The sequence below is a fragment of the Beta vulgaris genome, chromosome 8 (assembly GCF_026745355.1).
Source record: "Beta vulgaris subsp. vulgaris cultivar EL10 chromosome 8, EL10.2, whole genome shotgun sequence".
Classification (NCBI taxonomy): Eukaryota; Viridiplantae; Streptophyta; class Magnoliopsida; order Caryophyllales; family Amaranthaceae; genus Beta; species Beta vulgaris.
Window position 1 is genome coordinate 18738524 of NC_079209.1, and position 15686 is coordinate 18754209.

Sequence of the window (15686 nt, forward strand, 5' to 3'; positions counted from 1 at the left end):
TAATTTTTTTTTAAAGTTGTTATTTTTATAGGTAAGTAAGAGTTAGGATTATAAAAAACAAAAGCCAAATTACAACCTAACTTTCCTTGACTAATCAAGCTAAACCAAGGACCAACGACAAACTACTTACAAAGCTTCCAACCAACACTTATCTCTACGGCTTATCTTCATAGGAACAACACTAAGGCACCTATACTTCACATTTTCTTGTATTCTTTTTACATTTTTGAAAGTTGTTGCTAATAAGCACTAACACAAAGAATACAATCACTTTGAAACAATTTGAGTGGCTTTACTAGTTTAATTGAAATGTGATTCAATTCGAGTAAGCATTATTTTTTGAAAATAGGTTTTGTAGGGATATTTTAGCCTACCTCACTGCAAGGTTTTAATTTTGAAAATCATTTTATAAAAATAGTTGCCAATAAGTCTGTAAATTAAGACTTATAAACCTAATTAGATATTTGGGAATTCACACAACAAGAATAATGTCAGCCCTTGCTGTCCGCCAAAATCAGACGCTAAAAACACGGGATCGGACGCTAAAGGAATTAGCGTCCGTCAACGGACGCTAAAAGTCTGATGCAAAGCCCCTGGTCGCTAATTCTTTAATTAGCGTCCGCAACTTAGCGTCTGATATATGGAATTTAGCGTCCGTCTGACATTTGGACAGTAAATAGCATCCGGTTTTCATAATTTATCATTTGCCTCCTCCAGATGCTAATTAGCGTCTGATTTGTGCGGACACTAAATAGCGTCCGGTTCGTCGGACGCTAAATAGCGTCCGATGCTTAGGCATACATTAATTAGCATCCGACGAGACAAACGCTAAGTTCCAATACCGGACGCTAACTTACCAAATTCTTGTGGGATTGACTTTGCATAGAGCGGACACTAATTACACATGGCAGACGCTAATTGTTTTTTTTTTTTTTTTGAAAATAACCTGAGTTGTTGTATTTGAATATTTTTTAACCTGTTTCATTTTCCAACAAAACTCAAGCCGTCCGCTAATGCGTCGAATGATTTTCTTTAAATAGACAACTCGAAAATCGGATACTTTCTCCGTTTCATTTTGAATGCAACAAAGGAATATTTTATATCTCACAAATAATACCCCTTTGTTGCATTTAAAACGAAACAAAGGAAGTACCTTTTTTTTCTCATTTCTCACAATGGTTGACGAGACTTTTTTCGAAACTGATTACAGAGCCCCACTAGCTTGGGCACCTATCTGTCCCGGACTCGTGGTAAATAAGGCCTAGGAGGACTCGGATTCCCTGGGGGCAAAGCTACTGCACGAATACGTTGCTCGAAATAGAAAAAAATGTGTCGGTTGGTTCTTAAACAATGATTGAGAAAGCGTGAGAGTTTGGGGACATAGAACATCCAATTCGTGAAATTAGAACATATCTAATAGACTATTCAACTCTTAAAAATAGAACATATGTAATAGAACATTCACTTCATAAAAATCGGATGTAGCCAAATGAACATGCAATTCATAAAAATTGAGCATAATCAATAAAACATTTAGCTCAAGAAAATAGAACATAAGATATAGAACATTCAATTCATAAAATAGCATATTAAAATTTAAGATTTAGTTCATAAAACATAACATAAGAAATAGAACATTTAGTTTGTAAAATTAGAACATATATAATGGAACTCCATCTGCTCGAAACCATAAATTCCAGTTTCTTGGGATGATGCACCATGTGTTCACTCAATTTCCTTCAAGATTTCCGGATTTACAAGAACCTTAGCCGTTGCATGTTGTTTTCTTTTCTTTTTTTTTTTCATTTTATTGAAATATAGAGAGATATAAAGGTTAAATGTAGAACATAAATTGGAAATCACATTATTATTAAAATTATACTTACATTTTCGGATTTTCCGTAAGAATTTCCTTCAAAATGTATGGATTTTCTCCATGAACTTCACTTCTTGCATGTCGTTTTTTCTTACTTAAATAGAGAAAGATAGTAGGTTATAATTATAGCATAAATTGAAAACCACATTATTGTTGAAATTATACTTACTTTTTCGGATTTTCTTCATGACTTCCAAGTTCTTGTGTTTGAGATTTTGAATTTTTTTTTCTATTCATTTGCAACAAAATTCACATCAACATTTGACTGATTTCGATAGTAAATGCGAAACTAAGATACAAAAAAGTAATTCAAAAGTAAAAACGAAACTAAAATTGGACATGTTTATTAACATATTATACATTTTTCCTCTTAATATTGTTGTACAACATGCTTGTCCAACATTACATATTTTTTAGAGTTCTTGAAGCTTGATTTTGAATTTTTGAGGATGAATTTGTTTGAATTTCGTGGTTTGTTTGAGTGTCAGGTCTTATAGAGAGAAACTGAGAGAAATTGATAATTTGTGGAAGTTGTTGTTTGTGAAATGGCAGCGATGAATGAGAATTGGGGTTTTATATATTGAATTTGTAACTTCCTTTTCCGCGCAAAACTGTTTCGTATTATTAACAAAATGTTCTACTTTGGATATGCAGTTTTTTAATACTGCATTTTTTGTTGTTGTGGGGCACGTTTTGTGTAGGAGCACGGTGCATGTGGTGCTCTTGGGAGCATGGTCTACAGATTAAGTTCATACTTTTTCTAGACCAGATATCCAACCCCCTAGAAATAATTATTTAATAACCATATATGTAAAAGACGGGCCATATATGAGCACCAGTACTTATATGCCAAAAACAAAAGTATCAGACTAATTATCACCCTTATATATTAATGTTGCAATCTGCTTAACACCCAACCCGAAAAAGTTTATCCCACAGTGAAATCGAAAAAATGAACATTTTCATACCCTAATGTATGAAAATTTTATTTCTTTGTGAAAAAAAGAAAAATAAATCATAATACAAAATAAAAAAATACATTAAATCTTAACAACATACGAAAAACAAGACTACTCATTCAACATGTTGAACCCTAGTTTTGATGATGACAAAGAAATAAAGATGCAAACTAAGTAGTGAACTAATGAGTTGTTTAAGTGTATGATGTTTAAGGTATCAATGAAGGAACTGGGAGAATACGAAGTCAAGAAGAAGTCAAGAGAGGATTTCAAAGGCTAAGTAAAGAAGTTTCTATGTTGATACTGGAGCAAGCATTGGATCAAGAAAATAGAAGCTAGGCGTTTTATTTTCTAGTTCCAATGTAAAGGAACAAAGAAAGAATGGTAAGGAACGTGGCAGATATTATTTGAGAATGAGAGTTTGTTCCTTCTGTAAGGAACAAACTAAGTGGCACTAAACGAATTGTTAAAGGAACTTAGTTATAAAGGAACTAGACTTAGGCGTGCAAAGTTAACGGTAAATTGAATTGAGTAAGTCATGCCTAATTATAGGAAATTAGTTTTTATCTAATTTCAAATGATAAAATCAGTTTTAAAAAGAAAATCTGTTTTAGAAAAGATTTTTTTTTCGGAAAAATAAGAAAATAATATCCGGTTTTATAAAGATTTTTTAAAAGATATTATTTTCTTAAAGATTAAAATTCAGTTTTAAAGATAAAAACTGTTTTATAAAACTGATTTTCGGATAAAGCTCAAGGAACTCCTATTACTTAGGAGTAATGGCTAAAATATATCCACGTTCATTATAGTTCATGGGATCATGGGACATGATGTAAAACGTGTTCCTTAGGGGAAGGAACTCATGGGTAATGGACTTAACATGTAATCAATTTAACTCCCACGTTCTTTGTGATTACACTATAATATATGAAGTCTAATAAGTTCCAAATGTGTCTGACTAAGTAATTAAGTGAGTTTAACTAATTAAGTGTCAGTGCCTTCATTCTCTCATAATAGCCATTTGTTCTTTGCCTTCTTACTCTAATTCCACTAAGCTTATTTCGATCAATTGTATTTTGGTTTTTGGGGTAAGGGAACTTTGAGTGAAGTTCTGTAAGAGAAAGGCTTTGAGTGAAGCTTGTATGTGTGAGAAAACTTCGAGTGAAGTTGAGAGGAACTGCTGTTAAGGGAACAGTGGCTCAGGAACTTGAGTTTAGGAACTCAAGGTGTGGCTCGAGTTAGAATTAGGTTGTAACAAGTTGTTTGGCCTAATTAGTGAAAGGTTGAGTTTAAAATCCCTAGTGGTCGAGGTTGTTTCTTCTTGTTGGGCCCAAGAAGTTTTTCCTCGTAAAAATCCCTTGTGTTCCTTTAGCTTGTTTATTCGTTTAAGTTTTAATTTCCGCAAAAAGTTACGTTTATTTCTACACCTACAATTCACCCCCCTCTTGTAGTGTTCCTAGGGAAATAACAATTGGTATCAGAGCTAGAACTCACGTAAGATAGGAAACCCTATTGAGAAAAAGATCCAAGGAACAATGAATACCACCGAGAAACTTGAAGAAGGTTATTCCACTCAAAGGCCTCCTATGTTCAATGGGAAGTACTACAACTATTGGAAGAACCGCATGGAGATATTCATCAAGCTGAAAACTATCAGGTATGGAGAGTCATTGAAGTTGGTGATTTCGAAGTCACAACTACAAATGACAAAAATGAGGTAACTCTTAAACCCCTCTCTGATTATGACAAATCTGATTTTGAAAAAATGGAAGTAAATGCCATGGCTATTAAACTTTGCATTGTGGACTTGGACCCCATGAACATAATAGGATCATGGGATGCAAATCCGCAAAGCAAATATGGGATTTACTAGAAGTAACCCGAAGGAACTAATGAAGTTAAAAGATCGAAAATTGATTTACTTATGAATCAATATGAACTGTTCTGCATGAAATCCAAAGAAAGCATCCGAGACATGTTTACTCGTTTTACTAACATTATTAATGAGTTGGCTTCTCTTGGAAAGTTTATTTCATCTGAGGAACAGGTTCGAAAGGTTCTTAGGAGTCTTCCTAAGGACAGATGGATGGCTAAAGTCACGCTCTTCAAGAAACAAAAGACTTCACTAAGTTCAACTTAGAACAGCTGGCAGGGTCACTTATGACTCATGAGCTTCACCTTGATACTGAATATGGTGAAAGCTCCAAATCAAAATCAATTGCTCTCAAAGCAGATGATGAAGATGATTCGGATTCAGAAGAAGAAGAAGCAGCCCTCATGGTTCGAAAATTTCGAAAGATGTACAGGAACATGAAGAATGGAAACTTCAAAGGTAAAACTAAGAAATTTTCTAACAAAGCTGCTTGTCATAAATGTGGAGTACAGATCACTTCATCAAGGAATGTCCTCTTTGGGAAAATGACAAAACCAAAGAAAGGAACAAGGAACGCTTTGCTGAAAGGAACAAAGAATCAAAAGCACCTTTCTCTAAGGCAAATGTCGCAAAGCTATGATAGCTGCTTGGGGAGATTCAGAGACGGAAGAAGAAGAGGAACAACCAACTGAAGAAACAGCAAACCTTTGCCTCATGGCAAACACTGACGAAAAAGAAGATGAAGAAAAATTGAGGTAAGTCAACATGGCTTGAGTCAGAACTAGATGGTAAAACTAGGCTGAAATATATGATCTTCTTTATGATGCAATTCTTGAATGTAGAGATGAACGTGAAAAACGTAAAACAAGGAACAAGCCTTAAAGGTTTGCAAGGAACACATAGAATGGCTTAAGAAAATGAGAACAGATGTGAAACAAGATTCTTTGATTTTATTTGATAAAAACTTAAAAATCAAAGAATGTTATGAAAGTTTGAAAAATGAAAATTATCTAATTAATTTAGAGATTTCACACTTGAAGGAATTTGTCCCTGTTCTGAGTTCCTTTGATATAAGATCAACCCCTTTGAAAGGATACAGATCTGAGATTGAAAAATGAATAAAGAGAAAAATATTTTAAAGGAACAGATCTGTAATCTTAAAAAGGAACTGGTTGTCGCAAGGAACAGAGGCAAAATCATGAAAGTTCCTAAGTGGATTGAGAAACCACAGACCAAAGGAAGGAAGGTCTTGGTTTTGAAAACTACAAGAAAAGGAACAAGACAAAGAAATATGTTGATCTACCTAGTGATAAGTTTGTATGTATTGTGGCAAGGTAGGTCATTACATAAATCAATGTCAACTAAAATCTGAGATGATTGGGAAAAATGTGACAATAAGTAAGAAAAAATGGGTTGTCAAAACAAATCCTAGTCAAGAACAGGAACCCACGAAAGATGGGGTTCCTACAACTAACAACTAGTTGATTTTTGCAGGTTGGAGTGAGGGGGAACAACACATTGGTATCTCGATAGTGGTTGTTCCAAGCACATGACAGGAGACAAAACGAAGTTTCTCTCACTCACAACCTATGAAGGTGGAGTGTAACATTTGGTGATAATAAGAAAGGTAACATAGTTGCTATGGGTAAGGTGGTAAGTCACCATTACACTCCATTGAAAATGTATTTTTAGTTGAAGGTCTAAAACATAATCTATTAAGCATTTCTCAATTCTGTGACAAAGGAAATACTGTAAAATTTGATAAAGAAAAATGCTTATCATCAACATTAAAACTAAGAAGGTTATCTTGGAAGGAACAAGGAAAGGGAACACATACATTGTGGATCTAGACCTTGTTCCTCAAATCAATTTAACTTGTCTTAGTGTTATTGAAGATGATTCACTTCTTGGCACAAGCGTCTAGGACATGCTAGCTTTTCATTACTTGAGAAACTTAGATCAAAAGATCTTGTTTTAGGATTACCATCCATAAAATTTCATATTGATCAAGTTTGTGATGCATGTGCACGAGGTAAACAAGTAAGATCCTCTTTCAAATCTAAAACGATTGTAAGTACCACTAAACCATTAGATTAATTCATATGGACTTATGTGGACCCATGAGAATTCAAAGCAGAAGTGGAAAGAGGTATGTACTTGTGATTGTAGATGACTACTCTAGGTAACTTGGGTTATTTTTCTCCTAGTAAAGATGAAACTTATGATGAGTTCCTTGTCTTTGCTAAAAGAGTTCAAAACCTAAGTGGCATAAAATAATGCACATTAGATCAGATCATGGCAAGGAATTCGAAAATTATAAATTTGATGACTAAGCAGAGATAATGGCCTAGATCATAATTTTTCTGCCCCTAGAACACCACAACAAAATGGTGTTGTAGAAAGGAAAAATAGAACTTTGGAGGAAATGTCTAGAACCATGTTAATTGCTAGTGAACTTCCAAGGAACTTTTGGGCTGAAGCTGTTAATACTGCTTGTCACATAATTAATCGTGCCATGATGAGACCTATCATTAATAAAACTCCTTATGAACTTTATTTGGAAAGAAACCAAATATCACCTATTTTAGAACATTTGGTGCAAATGTTATGTGCATAATAATGGAAAAGATAATCTTGGAAAATTTGATGCAAGGAGTGATGAAGCAACATTTTTAGGATACTCCTCACATAGTAAAGCTTATAGAGTATATAACAAGAGAACTATGTGTGTTGAAGAAAGCATTCATGTAATCTTTGATGAATCTGACAAAATAATCCAAGCATACAGGTTGATGACTATGAGATAGGGTTAGACAACCAGTAAAGGAACAGATTCACAAGAAGAAGAAGAAGTGAAAGAGGAAAGGAACGAGGAATTGAAAATAATGAATCAATGATGTTCCTGTTCCTCAAGGAGGAGAAGATGTCCTGTTCCTCAAATGAAGGAACTGAGTCCACCGAGGCTAACAGAGGAACAACTGAAGAGTTCCTCATCTACTCAAGGAACTCATGAGGAACAACATGTTCCTATAAGAGAGTTTCAACCAAAACCTTGGAGATTACAAAATCACATCCTGAACTCATAATCAGCGACATATCCAAAGGTACGCAAACTAGATCTCAGTTAAGGAACTTTTGTGCATTTCATGCGTTCCTATCAATGATGGAACCAAGAAATCATGAAGAAGCCTTAACTGACTCTGATTGGATTACTGCAATGCAAGCTGAATTAAATGAGTTTGAAAGAAACAAGGTATGGCATCTAGTTCCTATCTAAACAACAAAAAGTAATTGGCTTAAAATGGGTGTTTAGAAACAAACTAGATGAATATGGAACCATTGTAAGAAACAAAGCTAGACTTGTAGTAAAAGGTTATAACAACAAGAAGGAATTGATTATGAAGAAACCTTTGCTCCTGTAGCTAGATTAGAAGCCATTAGAATTTTAATTGCATTTGCTGCTTACATGGGATTTAAATTATATCAAATGGATGTTAAGTGTGCATTTTTAAATGGCTATCTAAACGAAGATGTATATGTTGAACAACCCCCTGGTTTGAAAATAATAATCTCCCAAATCATGTCTACAAGCTTGATAAAGCTCTTTATGGGTTAAAACAAGCACCTAGATCATGGTATGAGAGATTATCAAAGTTCCTTTTAGAAAAAACTTTAAAAGAGGAAAGGTTGATAAAACCTTGTTCCTAAAATCTAAAGGAACTGATATTTTGCTTGTTCAAATATATGTTGATGACATCATATTCGGAGCTACTAATGAAACATTGTGCAAAGAATTCTCAAGTCTCATGAGCAATGAATTTGAAATGAGTATGATGGGTGAGTTAAATTTCTTTCTTGGACTACAAATCAAACAAACTGAAAAGGATAATTGTTCACCAACAAAAATACATAAAGGAACTATTAAAGAAATATGGCCTCGAAAATTCAAAGATAAATCACACTCCTATGGGAACTTCAACTAGATTAGATGAAGACTCCATAGGAACAAGTGTTGATCAAACAAAATATAGAGGAATGATTGGTTCACTTTTGTATCTAACTGCTAGTCGTCCAGACATAGCTTTCAGTGTTGGTTTGTGTGCTAGATTTCAAGCAAATCCAAAGGAGTCTCACCTACTGCTGTAAGAGAATTCTTAGATATCTTAAAGGAACAGATGATCTTGGACTCTACTATCCAAGAAGTGATACATTCGAACTAAAAGGATATGCAGATGCAGATTATGCTGGAGATCTTGTAAATAGGAAAAGCACCTCAGGTATGGCACAATTCCTTGGTCATAGTTTAGTTTCTTGGAGTACCAAGAAACAAAACACAGTTGCTTTATCCACTGCTGAAGCAGAATATGTAGCGCTGCTGCATGTTGCTCTCAAATGCTTTGGATAAAACAACAACTTAGTGACTATGGAATAAACTTTGAATGTGTTCCTATTTATTGTGACAATACAAGTGCTATAGTATATCTAAAGATCCAGTGCATCATTCTAGAGTAAAGCATATACATATAGACATCACTTTTTAAGAGAAAATGTTGAAAAAGGTTTGATTAAACTTGAGTTTTGTCAAACTGAATCAGATTGCTGATATCTAACTAAGCCTTTGCAAAGAGATAGATATGAAAAATTAAGGCTTGAGTTAGGTTAATAAAAATTAAGTGATTGTTCCTATGTCATTCCCCCATGTTTGAATCAATTTGAGTGACTTTGTGTGCTAAAAATAATTGTGTTTAATTGCCTAAGACCATTGCAAATTGGAATGTTACAAAACATAAACATGAATTCAAAGAATTAAACAACTCACAAATGTCACATAATACTCCCCTTACTGTTCCTAAGGTAAGAAACATGCATGATATGAAGGACATTGATATGTAGCATTAGTTGTTCCTATAGCACAAGTTCCTTAGCATTTATTTTCTTTCAAAAATTAAAATCATAAAAATCCGAAAAATCCGAAAAATCCCAAAAATAAGGGAACCAGTTTAATTAAATCTTGTTCTTATTTATCTCTTTTCGTTTTCTTTTTATTTTATTTTTTTTTGCTTTATTTTTTCCCGCGTGTCATAATACTATTACATGCAAAACTCCTCCTTCAATTCACATTATTAGAAACCGTGTTCCTCTCAAACTTTCATCTTCACCATAGCCGAAAATCATCACACCTCTTATACTCCATAAAAACCTCCAAACCTTCTCAAATCATGGCAAAAACTTCAAGAAATCTCCTTTTCCAACATCCAAAAACCCAACACTTCAAAAATGGAAATTCTTCATCCCAACAAAACCCTTGAAACCGACATAATTCAAGAAAACCCCATAGAGGAACAACAATTAGAATCTCCAGAAGGAGATGCGTAGAAGAAATTAATTGGGGAAGATGATGAAGAAGAAACCCCGGAACAATCTCAGGGGGAAGAAGAAGAAATCACTGTTCCTTCCAAAGGAACTGTTTCTTCTCTTCCAAGAAAAGGGTCGAACGAAGTGAATCTAGGTATGTTTGGGTTTTTGCGTCGATTTAGAATGGGCAATAAAATAGAATTTCAGAATTAACTCCATTCTAAAGGAACAAGGCATGGAATTCTTGTTTGAATTCGCCTTTAAAGCTCTTGTTTCTTAGCTATGGATGATTTTGTGCAAATTTTAATACATAATGGACTTGCACAACTGAGGTTAGAGGAAAGAAAATAAGGTTTAATCAAGCCTAAGGCAAAGTATGGGAAGTTCCTTGCAAAGGAACTGATTTGTATTTTAAACGGAAAGGAACTGTTTCCTTTCCGAATTTTCCTCAAGACAAAATCTTAGAATATTTTGGAGGAACTGCTGGCCAAAACAAACTTAACCATAACCTACTCTCTCCCCTTCACAAAGTATTTTTTAACTTGGTTTGGAGAGCACTCATTCCTCGAACTGAAAAGAGGAATGAAGTGGGTCTCTTGGATATGTGTTACATGTTTTGCTTGGACCACCACATCAAATCAATTCCCTTCCCTCTTCATTCAACATCTTAACCACTGTATTGAAACAATTGTGTATTGGTACGGTGCCTTGATAACTTCTCTTACTTCATCACTTTGAAGTAAGACTTACTGGTTGGACCACATAGGAGTCAAACAAGGGAACATCTTGAATGAGAAGACTCTAAATGGACTTGGTCTGTCTGTCCAAGAAGGTGTTCTCATTCAAGGAGAATGGCTTCCAGTTCCTCAGAAAAGAAAACGCCTAAACTGACTTAGAAGAAGATAATGATGTATCTTGGAAACCTGTTCCTAAGCCGGAGGAACCAAAACCTAAGAGGCGCAAACACATTGCACAAGCCTAAACTTGTTCCTAGAGTGAGAAGAGCATCGTCAAAAATTGCTCCATGTTCTGTTCCTTCCAACAGGACTCTCCTTTAGTCCTTTCGGATAATGAGGAACAGGACCCTCACTCTCAAGGAACCACTCCACCACCATCTCCCAAACTCTCTGTTCCTTTCACAAAATCCCTCCATTTCCCTTCATCCTTCTCTGTTCCTTCCATTTTGAGCAGTTGAAGGATGAAATAAAAGGCCAAACCTTTTGCTTCCACCTCCACAACTCTTCCACCCACACCACCATTTCTTCCTCCCATTTATCACCCTTCACCTTCTGTTTCCATTCCTGGAACAGATGAGCCTTCCACTCAAACCCCCTCCAGTTCCTTCACAAATCCCCTCTGCCTCAGTTCCAAGGGTAAGGAACAGGAATCTCGGATGATGTAACTGGGTTAATGAAGTCTGCTTCCTGCCAACAATGATAAAATTTATAATCATCTTCATTGGACTTTGGATGCCAAAACTGATACATGATAAGTCTTATGAAAGTAAGTGATACGTGGTTGCGCACAAAAGAAGATGGATTATGGCCTGCTTGGAGGAGTGAAGGAACAGGTTGGACTAACATGGGGTGGTGATGAAAGAATTGAGGATGTGGTTGAAGAAGAAGTTGTAGAGGAACACCATTCCCCTTCCCTTTCTTAGTTTTTTTTTTTTTTTTGTTCCTGTTTCCTTTTCAAGGAACACACTTTTGTTTTCCTTTTTCTTTTCTTTCTTTGTTTTGTTATGGAACAAGTGCTATATAATCAATGACTTTTGCTATATGTCTATGTTTCTAAATGTTTGCATAATTTCTTCCTTGGAATGGCTAGTATTATGTGATTGATGTTTGAGCAAGTTTACTCTTTGATTCTAACTTAACCACATAATGGTGCTTGCATATTGGTCTTAAGGTGTTAAATCAATTCATCAATTCATGCAGCGTCTATTCTTTTTGAGGATGACAAAGGGGGAAAAGGATTTAAAGGAACAAACTGTACATATACAAAAAATAAAATTGAAAAAAATAAAAATGGTTAAGGTAAATGAAAAATCAAAATTCAGTTACTTAATAATTGTGTTTTATTTTTCATTTTCTTCTTTATGTTTTATTAACATTCACTTTTATTATTTGTTATTTTCCTTAGTTTGTACCTTTGTTTGTCATCATCAAAAAGGGGGAAATTGTTGAACCCTAGTTTTGATAATGACAAAGAAACAAATGAACAAACTAAGTAGTGAACTAATGATTTATTTAAGTGTATGGTGTTTAAGGTATCAATCAAGGAACTGGGAGAATACGAAGTCAATGAAGAAGTCAAGAGAGATTTCAAAGGCTAAGTAAAGAAGTTTCTATGTTGATACTGGAGCAAGCATTGGATCAAGAAGAATAGAAGCTAGGCGTTTTATTTTCTAGTTCCAATGTAAAGGAACAAAGAAAGAATGGTAAGGAACTGTGGAGTATTATTTGAGATATAGAGTTTGTTCCTTCTTAAGGAACAAACTAAGTGGCACTAACGATATGTTAAAGGAACTAGTTAATTAAAGGAACTAGACTTAGGCGTGAAGTATAACGGTTAAAATGAATTGAGTAAGTCATGCCTAATTATAGGAAATTAGTTTTATCTAATTTCAAATGATAAAATCAGTTTTAAAAAGAAAATCTGTTTTAGAAAAGATTTTTTTTTCGGAAAATAAGAAAATAATATCCGGTTTTAAAAGATTTTATTTAAAAGATATTATTTTCTTAAAGATTAAAAATTCAGTTTAAAGATAAAAAGGTTTTATAAAACTGATTTTCGGATAAAGCTCAAGGAACTCCTATTCTTAGGAGTAATGGCTAATATATCCACTTCATTTAAGTTCATGGGATCATGGGACATGATAGAAACGTGTTCCTTAGGGGAAGGAACATCATGGGTTAATGGACTTAAACATGTATCAATTTATCCCACGTTCTTATGATTACACTATAAATATGAAGTCTAAAGTTCCAAATGTGTCTGACTAAGTAATTAAGTGAGTTTAACTAATTAAGTGTCAGTGCCTTCATTCTCTCATAATAGCCATTTGTTCTTTGCTTCTTACTCTAATTCCACTAAGCTTATTTCGATCAATTGTATTTTGGTTTTTGGGGTAAGGGAACTTTGAGTGAAGTTCTGTAAGGAAAGGCTTTGAGTGAAGCTTGTATGTGTGAGAAAACTTCGAGTGAAGTTGAGAGGAACTGCTGTTAAGGGAACAGTGGCTCAGGAACTTGAGTTTAGGAACTCAAGGTGTGGCTCGAGTTAGAATTAGGTTGTAACTCAAGTTGTTTGGCCTAATTAGTGAAAGAGTTGAGTTTAAAATCCCTAGTGGTCGAGGTTGTTTCTTCTTGTTGGGCCCAAGAAGTTTTTCCTCGTAAAAATCCCTTGTGTTCCTTAGCTTGTTTATTCGTTTAAGTTTTAATTTCCGCAAAAAGTTACGTTTATTTCTACACCTACAATTCACCCCCCCTCTTGTAGTGTTCCTAGGAAAATAACACAACACTCAATAGAATAGGCAGTCAAAATCAGCCTACATTCTCCTAACAAGCCTATTTTATCTCTATGTAATCCTACAATATCTCTAAACATTTGGCACCAACCTAAACGTTCATTTTCTTCTCATTCGTTTATTTCCATTTTGAATCTCGAGCTGTAATTTTTTTATATAAAAAAACCTGACAGTCTCAACAAATGGAGTAAAACTAGTTACTAATGGATTAAGGGCCTGTTCTCTTCGGCATAAAACAGCTGAATTGAACTCAAATGAACTGAACTGGACTGAATTGAACTGAACTGAATTGAACTGAACTGAAATGAATAGTGATATGTGAGAGTAAAAGTATTGTCCAGAGCTGAATTCAATAGAACTGAACTTAATTGAACTAAACTGAACTGAAAATAAGCTGGAGAGAACAGGCCCTAACCTAGTCACTAAATAAATTAAAGAACGTAATTGTTAAATGGATGAAGGGTCTGTTCTCTTCGATATAAAACAACTGAACTGAATTAAACTGATTGCAATTGAACCGAACTTATTGCAATTGAACTGAACTGAATTGACTTGAACTGAACTGAAATGAATTAAATTATAACTAAGGGCCTGTTCTCTTCGGCATAAAACAGCTGATAACTGAACTGAACTGAACTTATTGGAGCTGAACTGAACTGATTGGAGCTGAACTGAATTGAATTAAATCAAATTGAATTAAATTGAATGTAATAAATATATAAATAATATTTAAACAATAATTATATGAATATTAAATAATAATTATAATGATAAGTAATAATAATGAATAATAATAATAATAGTATTTTGGATATTTTAAATGATAGTTATAAATAAATAATATTAATAATCATAAATTAATAATAATAATAATTAATGATAATAATGATAATTAATAATAATTATTTTATATTATTTGTATTAATATATAAATACTTGATGATGATATATAAGAACAATAATATCTAAGAAGTAAATTAATATTACTATTTTAATAATTAGATTTAATAATATAATAATATTTATTAATAAAAATAATGATTGGGTTGGACCGCGAAAATTACATCATAAATCATTTTGACGCGATTTGATTGGTTTATGGGCTAAAAAATGTGGGTTTATTTGTGCTTTGACCTAAACCATGTTCCTTTGAATAATAATAGTAATAAGAATGAGTAAAGCTATAATAAACAAAATAATATATAGAAACAACAACAACAACAACAACAATAATAATAATATGAATAATAATAATAACAATAATACTTAATAGTAATGATATAATAATAATAATAATAATAATAATAATAATAATAATAATAATAATTATTCATAGTAATGATATAATAATAATAATAATAATAATAATAATAATAATAATAATAATAATAATAATAATAAGAGTAATTAGTAAAATAAATTATACCAACATAATAATAATATTTAACAAAATGGTTATAAAAGAATGGAGATGAACTGAACTGAACTTATTGGAGCTAAACTGAATTGAAAATAAGCTGGGGAGAATAGGCCGTAAAAAATGATAGTTGGAGCTGAACTGAACTGAATTGAACTGAACTGAACTGATTGCAATTGAACTGAATTGAACTAAATTGAACTAAAAATAAGTTGGGGAGAAAAGACCCTAAATGAATCACTAAAGAAATTAAACTGATTACTAAGGCTATGTTCAGTTCACCTGAAATTTTTTGATCTGAACTTATCTGATCTGATCTGAACTTATTTTTTCTGATCTGATCTGATCTGAACTTATTTTTTCTGATCTGATCTGATCTGATCTGATTTACAAGATCTTATCTTATGTAAAATATATTATTACTATTATATTATTACTTTGTAAATCATTATTATGCAATACATTATAAGATCTTCTTTATAGTATTACTATTATTATCATTTTATTTCTATTACAACTTTTACACAACTTTTATTATTATTAATAATAATTATTATTATCATTATTATAAGCACAACAATAATAATTATAATCATAATTATTATTATTACTAAAAATAATTATATAACTCAAGTCATTATTTTATAAGAGCACTTATACAATGTTATTTCACACTTTCC